Below are 15,276 nucleotides of genomic sequence, written 5' to 3'. Positions count from 1 at the left end.
TGGATTGACTTATTAGAATGTTTTGCCGAATTTCTGGATGATAATGAAGAGGCAAAAATAATAAAGAGCTGGCTACTTTTGGTATTATACAGAGTTAAGTCCCATTGTACGTAACAGGAAGAATGACAAAATCCTTTTGAAAATTAAAAGATATAGAGTGAAAAAAAAAGTTTCTATCAGCTTCTGTCTGCATTGTCTAAGGTTATGTTTTTGTGAATTGCACAAGTACACAGTAAGTAGATACAGTAGATGTATACAGTAGATACTGTAGATTTCTTACCTTAATCATGAGTCATGTTTCCTTGGTTTCAGTCTCTGATTTTCACTGTCCTTTAGGGACCAGTATTTGCTTCAGTTTGAATAATAATAAATTATTCACATCACTCGTATGAGTGGCCTTTACTACTCCAAGAGGGTTCAATACTGGTGCTGCCCAGAAGTGCAAACAAAATGCTCTTGAACTAGGGCTTTCACCATAGCTTTAATTTATATTTCTGAGTGAAATATAAATAAAGAGAACCCTTGCTGACAGCTCTAAGGCCAGGAAAGTCATACCTGAATTTGAAACGGCAGCCTTGGGCCTTGAGTGTGACAGTGAAAATAAATGTCCCTTTATAGCCAAGTACTTGAAGGAAATTTGAAAGAACTCAATACCATTTTACCATCTGCTTCAAGACAATCAGTCACTTTTCATGGTAAAATTTACAGACCAAGCATGAAAAAGGAAGAAAAGGAAGTAAATAGACTCATATCATTTAGGAATTTTCCTGCGTTACATCATTTTTTAAAATAGTGTTTTCCATTCTATACCTTCTCAATTTTGGAAACTCCAGTTGTATCTTTTTACATCTCAGCTCACAGCAATGACTCCTGTACTCAAGGGAGAGAATGAAAATGAGCTGTCATGGTCCTCAGATATAAGAACCCATTTTTTGGGGGGGGACATGCCACAGACTTCAAAGGGAGAGTTGATGTGGGCTGAAGGAATGGCATCTTCCTTACTGATGTCACTGCACATCTGAGTGGCTGTTTTATCAAGAGTATTCTGGTCACAGTCATTAAGCGACATAACCTGAGCTTGAACTTGCAGTGTCTAAATCAGAGTTTAGTCTGCACTCAAAAAGAGCAACTCCACTACGTTGAGAGACTCTGATGTGTACCAGGTCTCAGAGAGAAATCTAGAATTGTTATGTTTATGTCACTCCCCAGACTCCCATACTGCCTACGGGGAAGAAACTATGTTTTGGTATAATGGGTTTAGTGGGCTGTGTGCCTCAGGTGTTTGGAGGTGTACCTTAAAAAGTGCAGGAAAACACATGTCAGGTTAGAATTAAGAGGCAAGCTACATACCTTTTTTAATATTTTAAAGAAAAATAATGGGAGCTGTTACTGAGTAGGTTCTATATTACATCACAGGTATATTCCTGAGCTTAAAGAAATGTCCTACACTGAATGAGCAAAAGGAGTGAATCTCTTTAATTTTGAATAGAAAGAATTATGAACAGAGAGTTAGCAAAGTTAATTCAATGGATTTCCTCTAAATCAATGGATTTGCAACACACAACACAAGTAGAAACTAAGGGGGCGTTGTGGGAGGGAGGGCCGTGGGAGTCAACCTACCCAGATTAGTTATTTAAGCTTTTGCCCTGGTTTATTTAAATAAATGCCTGGATGAGCTCAGCATACAAACTAACAATTTATAACAATCTTTCATATGGTCTTATTTTCCAAAAAGACTAAAGACATGATTAGTTAAAAGCTGAAGCAGCAGATGGTTGCCATAAAGTCAAGATGGGTATTATTAAGGTTGGTGAGATTCTTTAATTCTACTGGATACATTTTAATGTTTACAATTTGGATCTCCTCTGCTCTGCTGAAGGGCTCATCAGCTCCCCCTACCCAACAGACTTAATGCCATTTCCCAAGCGATATGTACCTCTCACAGAGGACACAGTCTGCCAACTAATGCTTTTGAAGAGATGCAAACAGATGGCTGGCTCCAATTCACAGACACATTACTTTTTTTCTAATCTGGGTTAATTTGCTATCTCTGTGATGTGATACAAACACAGATGATTTGTTGGTCCATCAGCAGCTTGTCTGGAATTGGGATCAGAAAGGCACTCTACTCTGCCAAGCTCGAATGTACCCTTTTCTAGTCCCGTGGTAGCTTCATTGATGGGCATACTGAAGGGCATACATAATTTACATCTTCTACATAATATAGGAAAGCAATAGGAAGGCAAACAATTTGAAGGTATTATAAGAGAGTCGTAGGTGGATTTTTTTTGGCTTAACCACATTCCCCAGAAGGTTGTGGGAAATGACCTGCCATCTTCAGTAAGAGGAGGGGGTATGTGGGGGTACTCAGATGCTTCAGTAGCAGTGTTTATGTGCTACTAATTTTAAACTCATGCTGTTTACAGCTATGATTTTGTCACCTGTAAATAATAGATATAACATCCATCCATTTTATAACCTCTTCCTCACATTTAGGGTCGTGGGGGACCTGGAGCAAGCATTGAGCACAATGTGGGGTATACAGTACATTACCCAAGAGGAGACTCCAGTCCATTGCAGGCACACACACTCACACCATGGCCAATTTTTCCAGATGCCAATTAACCTACCAGTACATTGTTGGACTTTGGGAGAAAACCAGAGCACCCAGAGGAAACCCACATGAACACAGGGAGAACATACAAACTCCTCACAGAGGAGGCCACAGGTCAAGAATTGAGCCCAGGGTCCCAGAGCTTGGAGGCAGCAGTGTTAACTACTATACCAACTGTGCTGTTCACGTTATTGATATAACCATTGAACATACAGTATTTCTTTACTGATCATTCCTTGGATTAACACCATTAAGGTTATTAATTATTAATTAATACAGCAAGTCTTGTTTATATCCAACTATATTACACTAGCCAGCAGTAATTACTTAAATTTCTTTTTTAGGCTTTTTAGGCTTTATCACGTTTGTCTCCAACCACTGATGAATTAACCTGTGAAGTGAACTGCTAGGGTATTGATCCATTCACACTGGCTAAGGTTAGCTGAATTAGGTGTGACATAGTTTTGTTTCCTAGAAAAAGAAACCTTGTTAGCAAGTAATATTAGGTTTCACACATTAATTCTATCTTGTTTTAACAGTGCGAAGAATCACTTGCATTATTTTTGTGATGGAGTTGGGGTGGCAAACGTGTTGTGGACAAGCCTTTAGACTCATAACTGATATGTTGTGGGCTCATGCTCCCACTGCAGACACTGCTTTGAGCAAGGTAATTTACCCTGGTAGCTCTAGTCCACCCAGCTGTAAAAATGTGCACCAGGGCCATTGGGAGGCAATCCCTGTGAAGAACCAGTGTCCAGGGAGTGACAAACTCTCTAATCTGCTTAAAGCTATGGAAACCAGGATAAGATTTGGCACAATGAGTCACTATGGCTCTGGTATAAACTTTACATTATGCTGATAACTTGGTATGGCTGTTAGTGTTTTTCAAAACACAGGAAAATATGGAACAAATAGTAAGCCCTTAAGGGACAAATGATTATTGGCTGAAATATGGGCTGTACCAGCTAATAAGGGAGTGTTGGCAACCCTAATCCTCAGGCACTAGAACAGCTGGAATAAGATAATTGGTTGGGTGATGATTAAAAACCAGGCAGCAGAGGCTACCAGTTGGCTATCATCTTTTGCTTTCAGAGAAGACAGCAGAGCCTCTTTTATGGACTTTACCAAGCGGAGAAGGAAACAAGGAAGCAACAGATGGACTAGCAAGCCTGTGGGAACATTTGAAGTGTGACTTTTTTGGGGGAGCCGGTAAGCATCTTACCTGCTCGGTTGTTTATAGAGGGGACATTTGAACAAGTGTAGTTAGAGTTCAAAGAAGATAATTTAAGTTGTGAGGTGGTGCGCTGGCTCTGTGGCTAAGGATCTGTGGCAGGAAGGTTGCCAGTTCGTATCCCACGGCCAGCAGAGGACTCCTACTCCGTTGGGCCCCTGAGCAAGGCCCTTAACTCCAACTGCTCCAGGGGTGCTGTATAAATGGCTGACCCTGCGCTCTGACCCCAAGCTTCTCCTTCTCTCCCTTTCTGTGTGTCTCATGAAGAGCAAGTTGGAGTATGCGAAAAGACAAATTCCTAATACAAAAAAATTGTGTATGGCCAATAAAGTGATCTTAATTTCAATTGTCATTCAAAAAACAGGACACCATTGAAAGAGGGTGAATTGTTTTGTAAGGTCCTGTAGCCAAAAGCTGTGAATTTAAATCAGGTGATGTTAGAATTTTTACAATTTACTAGTAAGACCTCATTTAGACACTGTGTACAATTCAGGCCACAATGTGATAATACTAGATTTTGCTGCTCTGGAATCAGTTCAAAGAAAAGCGAATAGATGCTTTCTTAGGTTAAGGGGAATGTCCTACACTGACAGACTACAGGAAACAAACTGTTTACCATTGAACAGAAGTAGGAATATGTCAAAATTATTGTCATTATACTCATATACAGGTATATGGCATAACAAAATGCTATTTAGCTAGCTCTCAGATGGTAAACAGTATGAAAAAACAACAACAATACAAAATTTATATGAAAAGAAAGACAGAGACAACAGGCAATGTGCAAAACAACAACAGGTAACAGGTGATGTGCAAAACAACATCAGTTGTGCAAAATCATACATCAACAGGGGTTAATGCCACTGGGCTGTAGTCATTAAGGCATGTCACTGTGGTTTTCTTCAGTATTGGGATGATGGTGGTTGTCTTGAAGCAGGTGGGGACTACAGCTTGGGCCAGAGACATGTTGAAAATGTCTGTGAATACACCCGCAAGTTGATTGGCGCAGGCTCTGAGGACGCGACTGGGTATGTCGTCAGGTCCTGCAGCCTTGCGTGTGTTCACTTTTAGCACCTCATCTGCAGACAGCGAGAGCACCTGGTCAGCTGCAAAGACACTGACGCACCAACCCAGTGGACTTCTTCAGAATAAACAGTGAACCTAGAACACAAACAATGTTCCCTCTAAGCAGTGTGCATCTGCGCGCGTACACAGGTTATGAAATTAGTGCACATAGGAAATTGAACTGCGCCCCAAAAAATGTAATTAAAAAAAATATGATAATAATAAAACAAACACAGTTGTCAATTGAAAAGTGCTAAATTGACCATATGAGACTGGCTGTGTGCATTATTATTGCTACTCGATAATTGATATCTATGCTCTTGTAGTCTTGTACTGTACCTCACTGCTCATGCTCGCTCCACACTCAGTCTCTATGACTGGGCTGGTTCAATCGCTGTCCCGGTCTTTTGGATCTCTACGCTGAGAATGACTATATTAACATAAAACAATTCAGGCTTACAATTTTACATACACTCAAATTAGTGTGCATACGTTTTTGTCACTGGGGAAAAAATTTGCACAATTTGAAATTTTTGCCCACACAGGCCATTAAAATTTAGAGGGAGCATTGGACACAAGTAAAAGCAATGTAAAAGTGTCTAAAACTGAAACCAGGACACACCTCTTTACTCAAAGTGTCATGGGAGTATAGAACAAGTTACACATCCATGTTGTTAAAGCTTAAACTGAAAGATAACTTTGAAGAAACAGATTCAAATGAACCTTGTTTAAACCAGCTCCTAAGTACCTAACAACCTAGATGGATTGCATGGCCTCCTCTCATTTAAAACCTTTTTTTCTTTTTATTAAGGTGCAGTATAACTGATCTGTGCAAATTTAGGTGATTTGTTACATAGTAAAAGCCTGTCCTTCAAACAGAAAGAAGATTGCTTAGCTGCCATTTCTGTCTGGTATACAAAGATGTTTATGCAGCAAACTGCTTAAAAGCAAATATTTGTATGATGTATGTTTTATTCAATAGACCGCCAGGCAACGCTCCAGTGCAATGAATTTATTTATTTAATTTTACACATTCCCTGAAATAAGCAAACAAACTGGAATGGTTGCATCTTTGACAGTTGGATTGTTGTAGAACACTGAAGGATTCACACATTGTGGTGATGCTCATTTCATCGGTTTCCAAGCTACTGAAGAGTAATGAGTTTGTAGGAGGCCTGCCTGGTTTGAAGGGGTCAGTAATTTCAGACAAAGCATAAATCAGACATAGGCCTCTTTCTTATAAGAGAATGTCTCAAAGTATTTCACAATGATTTAACAAATGAAGCGAGAATTGTACAGTGAAGGACAGTCACAAACAATTTTCGCAGTGGACTAGACAGTTTGAACAGCAAATTGGGCAGGATTTCTTTTAAGATGGAGAAGAATTTAGGTCAACTTTTATAACCTTTGCAGATTACTTGTCCAGATTACTGGACAATGATATATGACCAGATTCATCATGCCTACCTGTACCTGATTTTTCCTCCCTTATAATAGCTGGAAACCAGACATAGTGATGTGGATCAATCACATGGCATTTCTTAAACTTCAGTCAGCATCCTTTTTATTGCACAATCCTACAATCTGCTTTACAGCCATGATAGGCCATTTCAATCTCCTGTGTGATTTTTCATTCTTTCCATTAGGCAACTAAAAATCAGGGGCTCAGCTGAAAACAGGAGCCAGTTATATACACAGAGGGTCATGGGTTTCATGAACAAACTGTGCAGCTGAGTTGTTAAAGTTGATTCCACAAGATATTTCAAAAAGAGATCTAATTGATGATGGAGCCTGCTTGGAGAATCTGTATGTTACTCTGTACCCATATAGTGGTAGGAGCTGTGAGCTTGTGCTGAATGCACATGCTACACTTTAACCTTCACGCTTGCTTTAGCACAGATGCTTCTCTCTCCCTGTACTAAGCTCCCTAATGAAGAAAGTTTATACTAAACTCCTGATAAGAAAGGAATGTTTTAAGTGCTTTCTGAGTCCTGGAGTTTCAAAGAGAAGGGGGAAGGTGTGGAGAAAAGTATATATAAGCTGTGTAGAGCCATATCCCCTTTGAACTGCTATTGTTACTATAACTATTATGGTCCTTATTGTGGTTCTTTGTATGCATACAATAAAGCTTGGCTTGACGAACAGACACTTCAGGTTCGAATCTCTTGGTTTCAACATTGGAAATACCATTAAATACTTAAGATGACCCAAATGACTGCCATGTGTTAGTAACCATTTTTTATTGTCTTCTTAATGTTCTTTTTGTGGCATGAGCAGCTCTGCCTGTCTGGACTTGACTGTGACCTTTCTTTCCCCTGTCCAGGAACCTCCTAGCTCTGAGCCATGCAGTGTCTTACCAGACAGTGGTCTGTACCCTGAACCTGAAACTTGATATTTTGCCATTTGGAATTCAGAAATGATTTGTTCTTTAATCAATTTGTTTAGATAAAATAAGATAAGGGAATATGAAACTCTATAGTCTATCAAGGTGCCTAAAATACATCTGTTGAGACAATTGTTATGTGGTTTGACGTTAACACACTGGGTCACAGTGAAAAAATGACAGAATGGATCTAGTTATGTGAAAATGCAGTTACTGAGCAGTTCCAGTTGCTTGTGCTGCAAAATTTTAACATGACTGCACATGATACATGCATAGGGATACAGTATGTGTAGTGCTGCCACATCCAATCACAGGAGCTATAGCTCCACACAGCCTACAACTCCTGAACGCTCGAGTCTCTGAGTTTGTTCTGGCTGTTGAGATGAAAGCAACAGGGCTTTCTCTTGAGACCTGCCACAAATTATCTCTCTTCCATTATTCAGTAGACACTGCATGTTCTCTGTGTTTAACCCTTTACCCTTAGGAGAATACGTGTACTGTATTTGCTTTCATAAAAATTTCATGCATGGGGAAAAAAGCATTTTGCTGCCCTAGAATATGTTCTTTGAATGGTTAAGAGATGTATAACTCTCTGTAGCATTAAATCTTTCTACTGATTCTTTAGTTTAAGAAAAAGCATTTAACACCGTTCCAATGAAGTATTATTTTAATCTATTTTAATATAGAAGAATGACATAAGTGAGATTTTTACATACAGAATCCTCTTTAAAATATTGTACGTTTTTAAAAAATCATAAATTCTTTGGCAGTTTGAAATGCTGCTCACCATTAGAACTTATTCTGTAAAGACAAAACCTGATCATTAAACAGAGATTAAATGGTTATTTAATGGTTAATTAATACCAGTTTCAAGAAATTCTGTATCACATTCTTTTTTCCAGATGATTACTCAAGTTTTTTTTTTCTATTTGATCTTTTGTATATGTTACACAGTTCCTAAGACAACATACAGTTTATAAGATTATTAAATGATTCGAGAGCAGTGTCAGTATTGATATAAAAAAGTTTCAATATATCAGATCTATTTATTTTCATCAGCCTCTCTAAGCATACTTTCTCTTTTTATCCTGTCTATAGGTCTATAAAAGACTTAATCTTAGGTTTTTCGACAACTTTCATACCATGCAACTGAAGAATAAGGCTGGTCATTCTGATGTAAACCGTTTTGGAATCCTGTTTTTTAAGATCATCCTGAACGGAACACAGTGGGCTAAATGTGATCCAACCACCACGGTATCCCAAGACTCTAAAATACTCTTTCTACTATAGACATCTTTGGTCTACAGTATACTGTACGCTCCTTTATGTACTTTTGCCAATTTTGTTGTACCTTGCCTATCATATATTTATTTTCTATTATTATTATTATTGTATAGAGCATGAAACACTTCATAGCATAATAAATAAACAGCTTGTCACCACCAAATTTAAGGTGCAGCTAGCACTAGGGAAACCTAAGAACAACAACTGTTCTAAGGATTGGGACTCCTAAAGAGACAAATACAAAAAAAGAAAATAAAAATGACAAGCACAAAGCTGAATAAGTTAAAATGTCTGTTTTAAAGAAAGTAAAATGTATTTATTAAATTTGCACATAGATATAAAAGTGGTGTGTTTCTCATTTTTCTTCTCTTCAGAATCTCAGTCGACATTTCTGTCGATGCCTTCCAAATTTGGAAGCCTTAATTTCTTATCACCTCATTCAACCAACAATTGCACCTCACAGATATGGGCTGTTCAGTAATCTGTTTTTTTTATATTACAGTGTCAGAGTAGAGGAAATAGAGGTAGGACAGACACAGCTCATTCTGATAGCATTAAAATCCCTTTTGAGTTTGTTGAAAGATTTTGAGGCAAACCAGGCATAACACTGACTAAGTAAAAATCCAGCTCCTAGTGGAGGTTGGCCGTCTGTAAGCTTAAATTGAAATACTCAAGATCAGCTAGTGGCATAGTTTAGATTTGAGGCAGTGATCTCTGAACTGCTGTTAAACATATATGTATGTTTATCTAGTCAAACCACAAGGTGTTTTAAATAGAATAAATAAGAAGCATCATGCAATCTCCAATGACCTTTCTTGACCCCACTTATAGAAAAGATGGTTTATTGCCTTTGAATTATTGACATGAAACTGGCCTGCTCTAATAACATACTGTTGTCTTACTCTCAACGTTAACTGAGATGTAAAACTGAGGTCCTGACTCGGTGGTCATTAAAAATCCCATGGCGTTTCTAATTATTATTATTATTATTATTATTATTGTTATTATTATTAACCACTTTCTGATAATGCTCTCATTCCACTCACTCAGGAACCAGCCTTCTACTGTGACCCAAATAAAACCCACTAAGAATGTTTTTACTCATCAGTCACAAATCACCTTTGAATGCATTCAAACTGATAAGCATTACAGGTGAGCAAATTTGGTCTGTGTGTCATATATGCAGTATGTTTGTCTTTTATTGTAAAAATAATATGCTGTGCAATGGTGATAACCGGGTATATTAAAAAGCAATTTGGGTTAAATACCCTTTTCATGCAAAATGGAAATAAGACATTCACTGGCTTGATTGAGGACATTTTTCATGGGAAGTACCAGATTCTCTGAGCTCTTCTTCAGAGCCACCCTCCACTGTGCGCAGTCTGTGTGCTGAAGTGATAATTAGCAGCAGGTGTGGTGAAGTTCACTGTATCACTTTCAGAAGCTGAACTCCTACTTCTGCCTTGTGTAAGGATTTAGCCCTGCTTCTACCCCGGGGAACTCTCCCAGACATGGTAGGTCTTTGTGACATTTGCCTGGCAGTTGTATTTTTGTTGTACTAATCTAGGTAATTCCTTTCCAAAGGAAGCGGCAGCTGCTGTGGATTTACAGTGCTAAGGGAGGGGAAAAAGAAGAGATGGGAATACGTAGCAGGAAACTGTATGTACTGTCATCTACTGAAGTGTTGCCTTCCATTGGGGTGTACACAAGCTCTTCAAGAGCAATATAGGAGGTAAGAGCTACATCATGATAGAAGTACCTGTTAGCTTGTATTCATTAGTCACATTTAGTAATTTTAAAACCTGTTTCTTAAAGTATTGTTTATTGACAAGGGGGTAAGTTATTGAAGACAAATTATCATACACATTTAAAAAGACATACGTACATATATTATTTAGGATATATCTAATAGCCTTAGAGACAAAGCTTAATAACAAAAGGTTTCAAGGTGCTGAAAAATTAAGTTAACAATTACTGCAAACCTGAATTCTTCTGAATTAATCATGAATTTCAAAAACAGCGGTGGTGAACAATGTACAGTACATCAGTAGAGTGAATGATTGAAATTCATGCACATTGTTCACTATCCATGTTGAGCTCATCTTAATGACTTTGAACATCTGCTATGTATGTTTTGTGATTAATTTAAAATACATTTGTATATGATCCAGTAGAAATCCTACATAACTGGTTAAGCTAAATTAAGCTACTTTATTTTTCTCCTATTCTTAACTCCTATAAAGTGAAAAATGTATAATGATTTGTTTGTGTTATGTCTTGATCATGTTGCTCTTCTTTTTCTAAAGGTACAACACTAAAAGAAACTACAAGTGTGAACACCATGTACATCCAGGAGGCACAAGCCCTAGTGGTATTCCATTGAGGAATTTATTATTTAGCGTCAACAAATCCCAGTGGAATCTGTGAAATACGCTTCTGATTTTGTGAAGGGAAAACAGATGCTTCATGTTTTCTGGAAGTATTTCCCAGTAGCATGCTACATTTATTTTCCCCAGTATGTTGTAAAACAAAATGTTATTTGGTGTACTTACTTTAGTAAGAAACTACTCAAAACTTTTATATTTGAAATTTGCTGATATCATTCTTAGATCAAATGCAGTCACTTATTGTTTTGAAGAAAGCTTTCATTTATTTTTTTCTAAAAAAGATAAAATGACTTGGACAGGTGTCCCATCCACCCAAGATGTATATACCTTGCATATATTGCTTGCTAGGATAGGCTTCGGCTCCACCTGTGACCTTGAATTGGAAGAACCTGTTAGAAAATGGATGGATGGAACAACATTATTTTATCTTTCTTTACTTAAAAGTAAAATTACATGTTTTATTGATTTCTGCTGCTTTGGTTATTTGTTTATAAATTTCAGAAAACTGGTCCTTATTAAATTATTAAATTTACAGTATACTGCCTTTAATTGCAAATTACAAGGTGATTTTTAATCGTGGCTCTTCGTGAAACAAGTTCTGACAAAGAAAGAGTTAAAATGTGGGATGTAATAATCATTATAAATAGATGGGACATTTCTCAAAGCATTTGTTTGAAAAAGAAGCAATGGAACACCAGGCCAGTACATAATGCCTCCATGTACCAAAACTACAATGCACCAGAAAAGATGATAGAATCAGAGAGCAAGACTGTTACTTTTTATTGAGAGAAAATTTGTATTTAGGCTATTAAAAGAAAATGTTAAAGGTATATGCTTTCAAAGCTGTAGCAACATTGGAGAAAGTGCTGTATAATTTACTAAAGTATGGTCATCTTCACTCAAAGCCTCAAACTTCAGACGAAAGACCTCTGATATTACCTTTGCTAAAACATCCAAACCTCTTTAACCTTTGTCTCACTCATTGCTCCACAGAGCAGTACTTAACCTGTCTAGAGTGAAGATTTAAAGTCAGAAAATCACATCATTCAGGATTTACTGAACAACTCCAGCATAGTACTACTGACCCCAGTCATTAATTACTGGCCTGCCAATACCAAACCAGATCTCTTGCACTCTGCCCTCTCATCATGGGATGATTGCTACACTTCAGGGCAGGTTTAGCAGTGATTTCAGCACTAAGAAGTAGCTTATATATTTTGTGCAGACTCTGGAGATCTCACTGATTCATTGAAAATCGTGAATGGTATAGAGGTTAGCTGCAATGCAGTCTTCCATTTTTGAAGCAGTATGCCATTTAGTATTGCTCATCATCAGGGCACATAACTTTGAACCTACACACTGACACTCGTACACAGAACGTGGTTTTTCTCACTAGCTTTGAGTTTCTTGCTAACGCAAAACTTGGTCAAATGACTACTCTAGCTTAAAAGTTTAAAATTCAATATTGAATTTATTTTCTGTGAGCTTAATGTATCAGGTTAGTTTTACAAAATATTGTGGTCAAGGCCACAGATTTTGATACAGTAAATAATGTCCAAGATGTCCACATGATTAAACATGTACTGTAACTCCCTTTTAGTAAATGAAGCCCCCTTCAGTGGTGGGTTATCTTTTTCTTTTTAAAGATTTAATGTAAGGATATTCAATCCTGATCTTGGACTTTTGGAGTGTCTGCAGGCTTTCAGTGCAGCTGATCTTATAATAAGATGAATCAGCTCCTTACAAGTTTGATTGGTCCAAACAGCTTTTCCCAGCTCTTCTAGCTTGCTTCTTCAGACTTTCTACAAAACAAGTACTGTAGATGGACCATCCCTCCAAGTCCAGGATTTGGACACTCCTTACTTAGACTTACAAACCTCATTTGCACATCACAAAATACCAAAAATGTCCATTGTGTATTTTATACTTAACTTTACCTTAACTGATTTTTGAAAATGTTTCCTTTGTATTAAGATATCATATAGAGGCTTAAATAAAATGATATGAATAATCGATGTACAAATTACTCATTAGAGGCACTGTGTAGTTTCTGCTAGTCTTCCCTTAAGTTTTAACCAAGAACGTAGGCAGGATTCAAGTTTCCCCCTCTTGTGCCTTTCATTAAACTGTAATTTGACAAGTAAAATAATAAAGGAATAGCTCATTACAAGATGGTAAGATTCACTGTTCACTTTTCTGTTCTACCTTTTTAAACTGTGATGTTATTGTGGTGAGTGGTCTTAAGTGTATTGAAAACCTGCAGCAGTGTTGACTAGTGGTTAGGCATCTGGACAAGAGAGTTGTGTGTTCAAATCCCAGGTGAGGTGATGCTATTGTACTTTTGACTTTCGAGTAAGGTGCTTTACTCAGATTACACCACTAAATGCACAGCCAAATGAATAGGTATTGACTAGGTTGTCATTGTAAATGAGAATTTGTTCTCAAGTGATGTATAAGTCTAAAGAAAGAATAAAAAAAACTACCTTGGGGAGCTCGCAACAAGATGCGCAGCAGCTTCATACAAGATAGTGAATCTCTAAATAAAGAAAGATAAAGAGCACGATCATTAGGAAGTGGAAAAGAGAATGTGGTGAGGAGAAATGAGAAATAATGTCTGTATACTGAGAATAAATGTAATGAAGCAAAAACAGTTAAACACTGGCATTTATTTAAGGTATTATCACCACAATTAGGACTTTTTCTTGTTTTTACACATGAAAATAAAGAAAAGGTCAACTCCACATGTACAGCTTTGATGAAGTGGCTCATGAATAGCGAAGAAAACTCTCATGACAGTATTCAGTGCAATTTGGCCAATAGCTACTTATATTAAGTAACAGTAACAGACTTCAATATTCATGAGGGCCAAAGGGGAGCACCGGGAAGCATACATGAAATTCCCAACTTGAATGCACAAATTATTTTGGTTAAAACATAAAAAATATGATCCACCCACACAAGTACTGATACACCACTTGATTATTAAAGGGATTTCGTTTCAACTTCACAGAGAATACACTCCTCACATAAATTTAAAAGGTGAAATAAACTGGATCATTTTCAATTGTGTTGTAAAACACATTGTAATGTATGTATTCTAAAGAGATGTATTCTAAAGCAAATCTCAAGTAGAGGTCATTTTAGACAGTTCTGCTTTCTAGAATTGTAAAATGTTCAGCCCAAATCAATGAATTAATAATTAATATTCACATTCCCATAATTTGGTGTAACTTCCTCTTGTTCTTAAAAAAACAATAAGCCTGAAAAGTGTTTCTTCTTCCGAAGAACTTTATATTTATCTGTGTATTCTTTATAGTTTTATCCTTTATTTTTAATGTAATTAATGAAAAAGGTTGAGATGTGAATTAATCATAATTGCTTACACTTACTGTATATAGTGCTTTTTTGGACACCACTTAAAGTGCTTTACAGGTAATGGGGAGTCCCCTCCATCATCACCAATGTGCAGCATCCATTCATGATACGCATCTAACACTGACTACTGTAAATTGTCAACACAGAGTTAACCACCAGACACTTAAAGTTTATAATAAGCTTACTTCATATTTAGTTGTAGGATTTTTTATAGTTTAAAAATTTCAATATTTGTTACTTTTTCTCTTCACAGTCAATCAGTCCATTCTGTTCTATGAAAATTAAATTTTCAGTCAATAGTCATTTAATCTAATTTAATCCTAACTGTTGATCTAATTTAATCCTATTTTTACTTTCAGTAATTTAAATTCCTTTTATAAAATATAAACTAATCATCTGATATGCAATCAGCTTCTCTTCAGAATGAAAAAGCCATAAATTGAAATGATTGCTTCATAAATTGGGTTCTTTTAGCATCAGTGAAACTATTTTTTCTCCTGTAAGACTATGCTAGATGTGGACAGATGTTTATCTGAGACTTGTCTTGTATCCTAATTTTTTGTATTATAGCCTAACATACCCATATTTGTTTCCCTAAAATATCGAATGATAAAACATTCAAAGAACATTGCAGATCCAGTGTTACATTGATTGATTTATTTCTGGTGCATCAATATTATTCCAGTTCCTTCTGAATTTATAACAAAAAAATATTAAATATTTAAAAATATTATAACAATGTATAGGCAGATCAAAAAAGATAAGTAGAAATATGATTTGAATGTATCTATATATTACATACCAAATACACAAAACAACTGCTTTTACAAAACTTGACACTAGATGGCAACCATAGGGAACCCATATGAACAAAAAAGAGGAAAGGAAATGACGTTTGGAAGCAGGTAAAGGGTGTAAGTGTTGGCAGTTTCACAGT

General features: G+C 36.7%; 1 long non-coding RNA gene across 1 annotated transcript in view; it reads left to right on the top strand.

Moving 5' to 3' along the window:
* The window catches only part of LOC138223336 (uncharacterized), a 70,659-nt gene extending 57,596 nt beyond the window's left edge, over positions 1-13,063 (top strand). Inside the window, exons 2-3 of the long non-coding RNA XR_011181777.1 lie at positions 10,162-10,309; positions 10,884-13,063. This is a non-coding gene — a long non-coding RNA (uncharacterized lncRNA). The remainder of the gene's footprint in view (positions 1-10,161; positions 10,310-10,883) is intronic.
* Positions 13,064-15,276: the final 2,213 nt, after the last annotated feature.

The sequence above is a fragment of the Lepisosteus oculatus genome, chromosome 2, assembly GCF_040954835.1.
Source record: "Lepisosteus oculatus isolate fLepOcu1 chromosome 2, fLepOcu1.hap2, whole genome shotgun sequence".
Classification (NCBI taxonomy): domain Eukaryota; kingdom Metazoa; phylum Chordata; class Actinopteri; order Semionotiformes; family Lepisosteidae; genus Lepisosteus; species Lepisosteus oculatus.
This window is presented reverse-complemented; position numbering and strand designations above follow the sequence as displayed.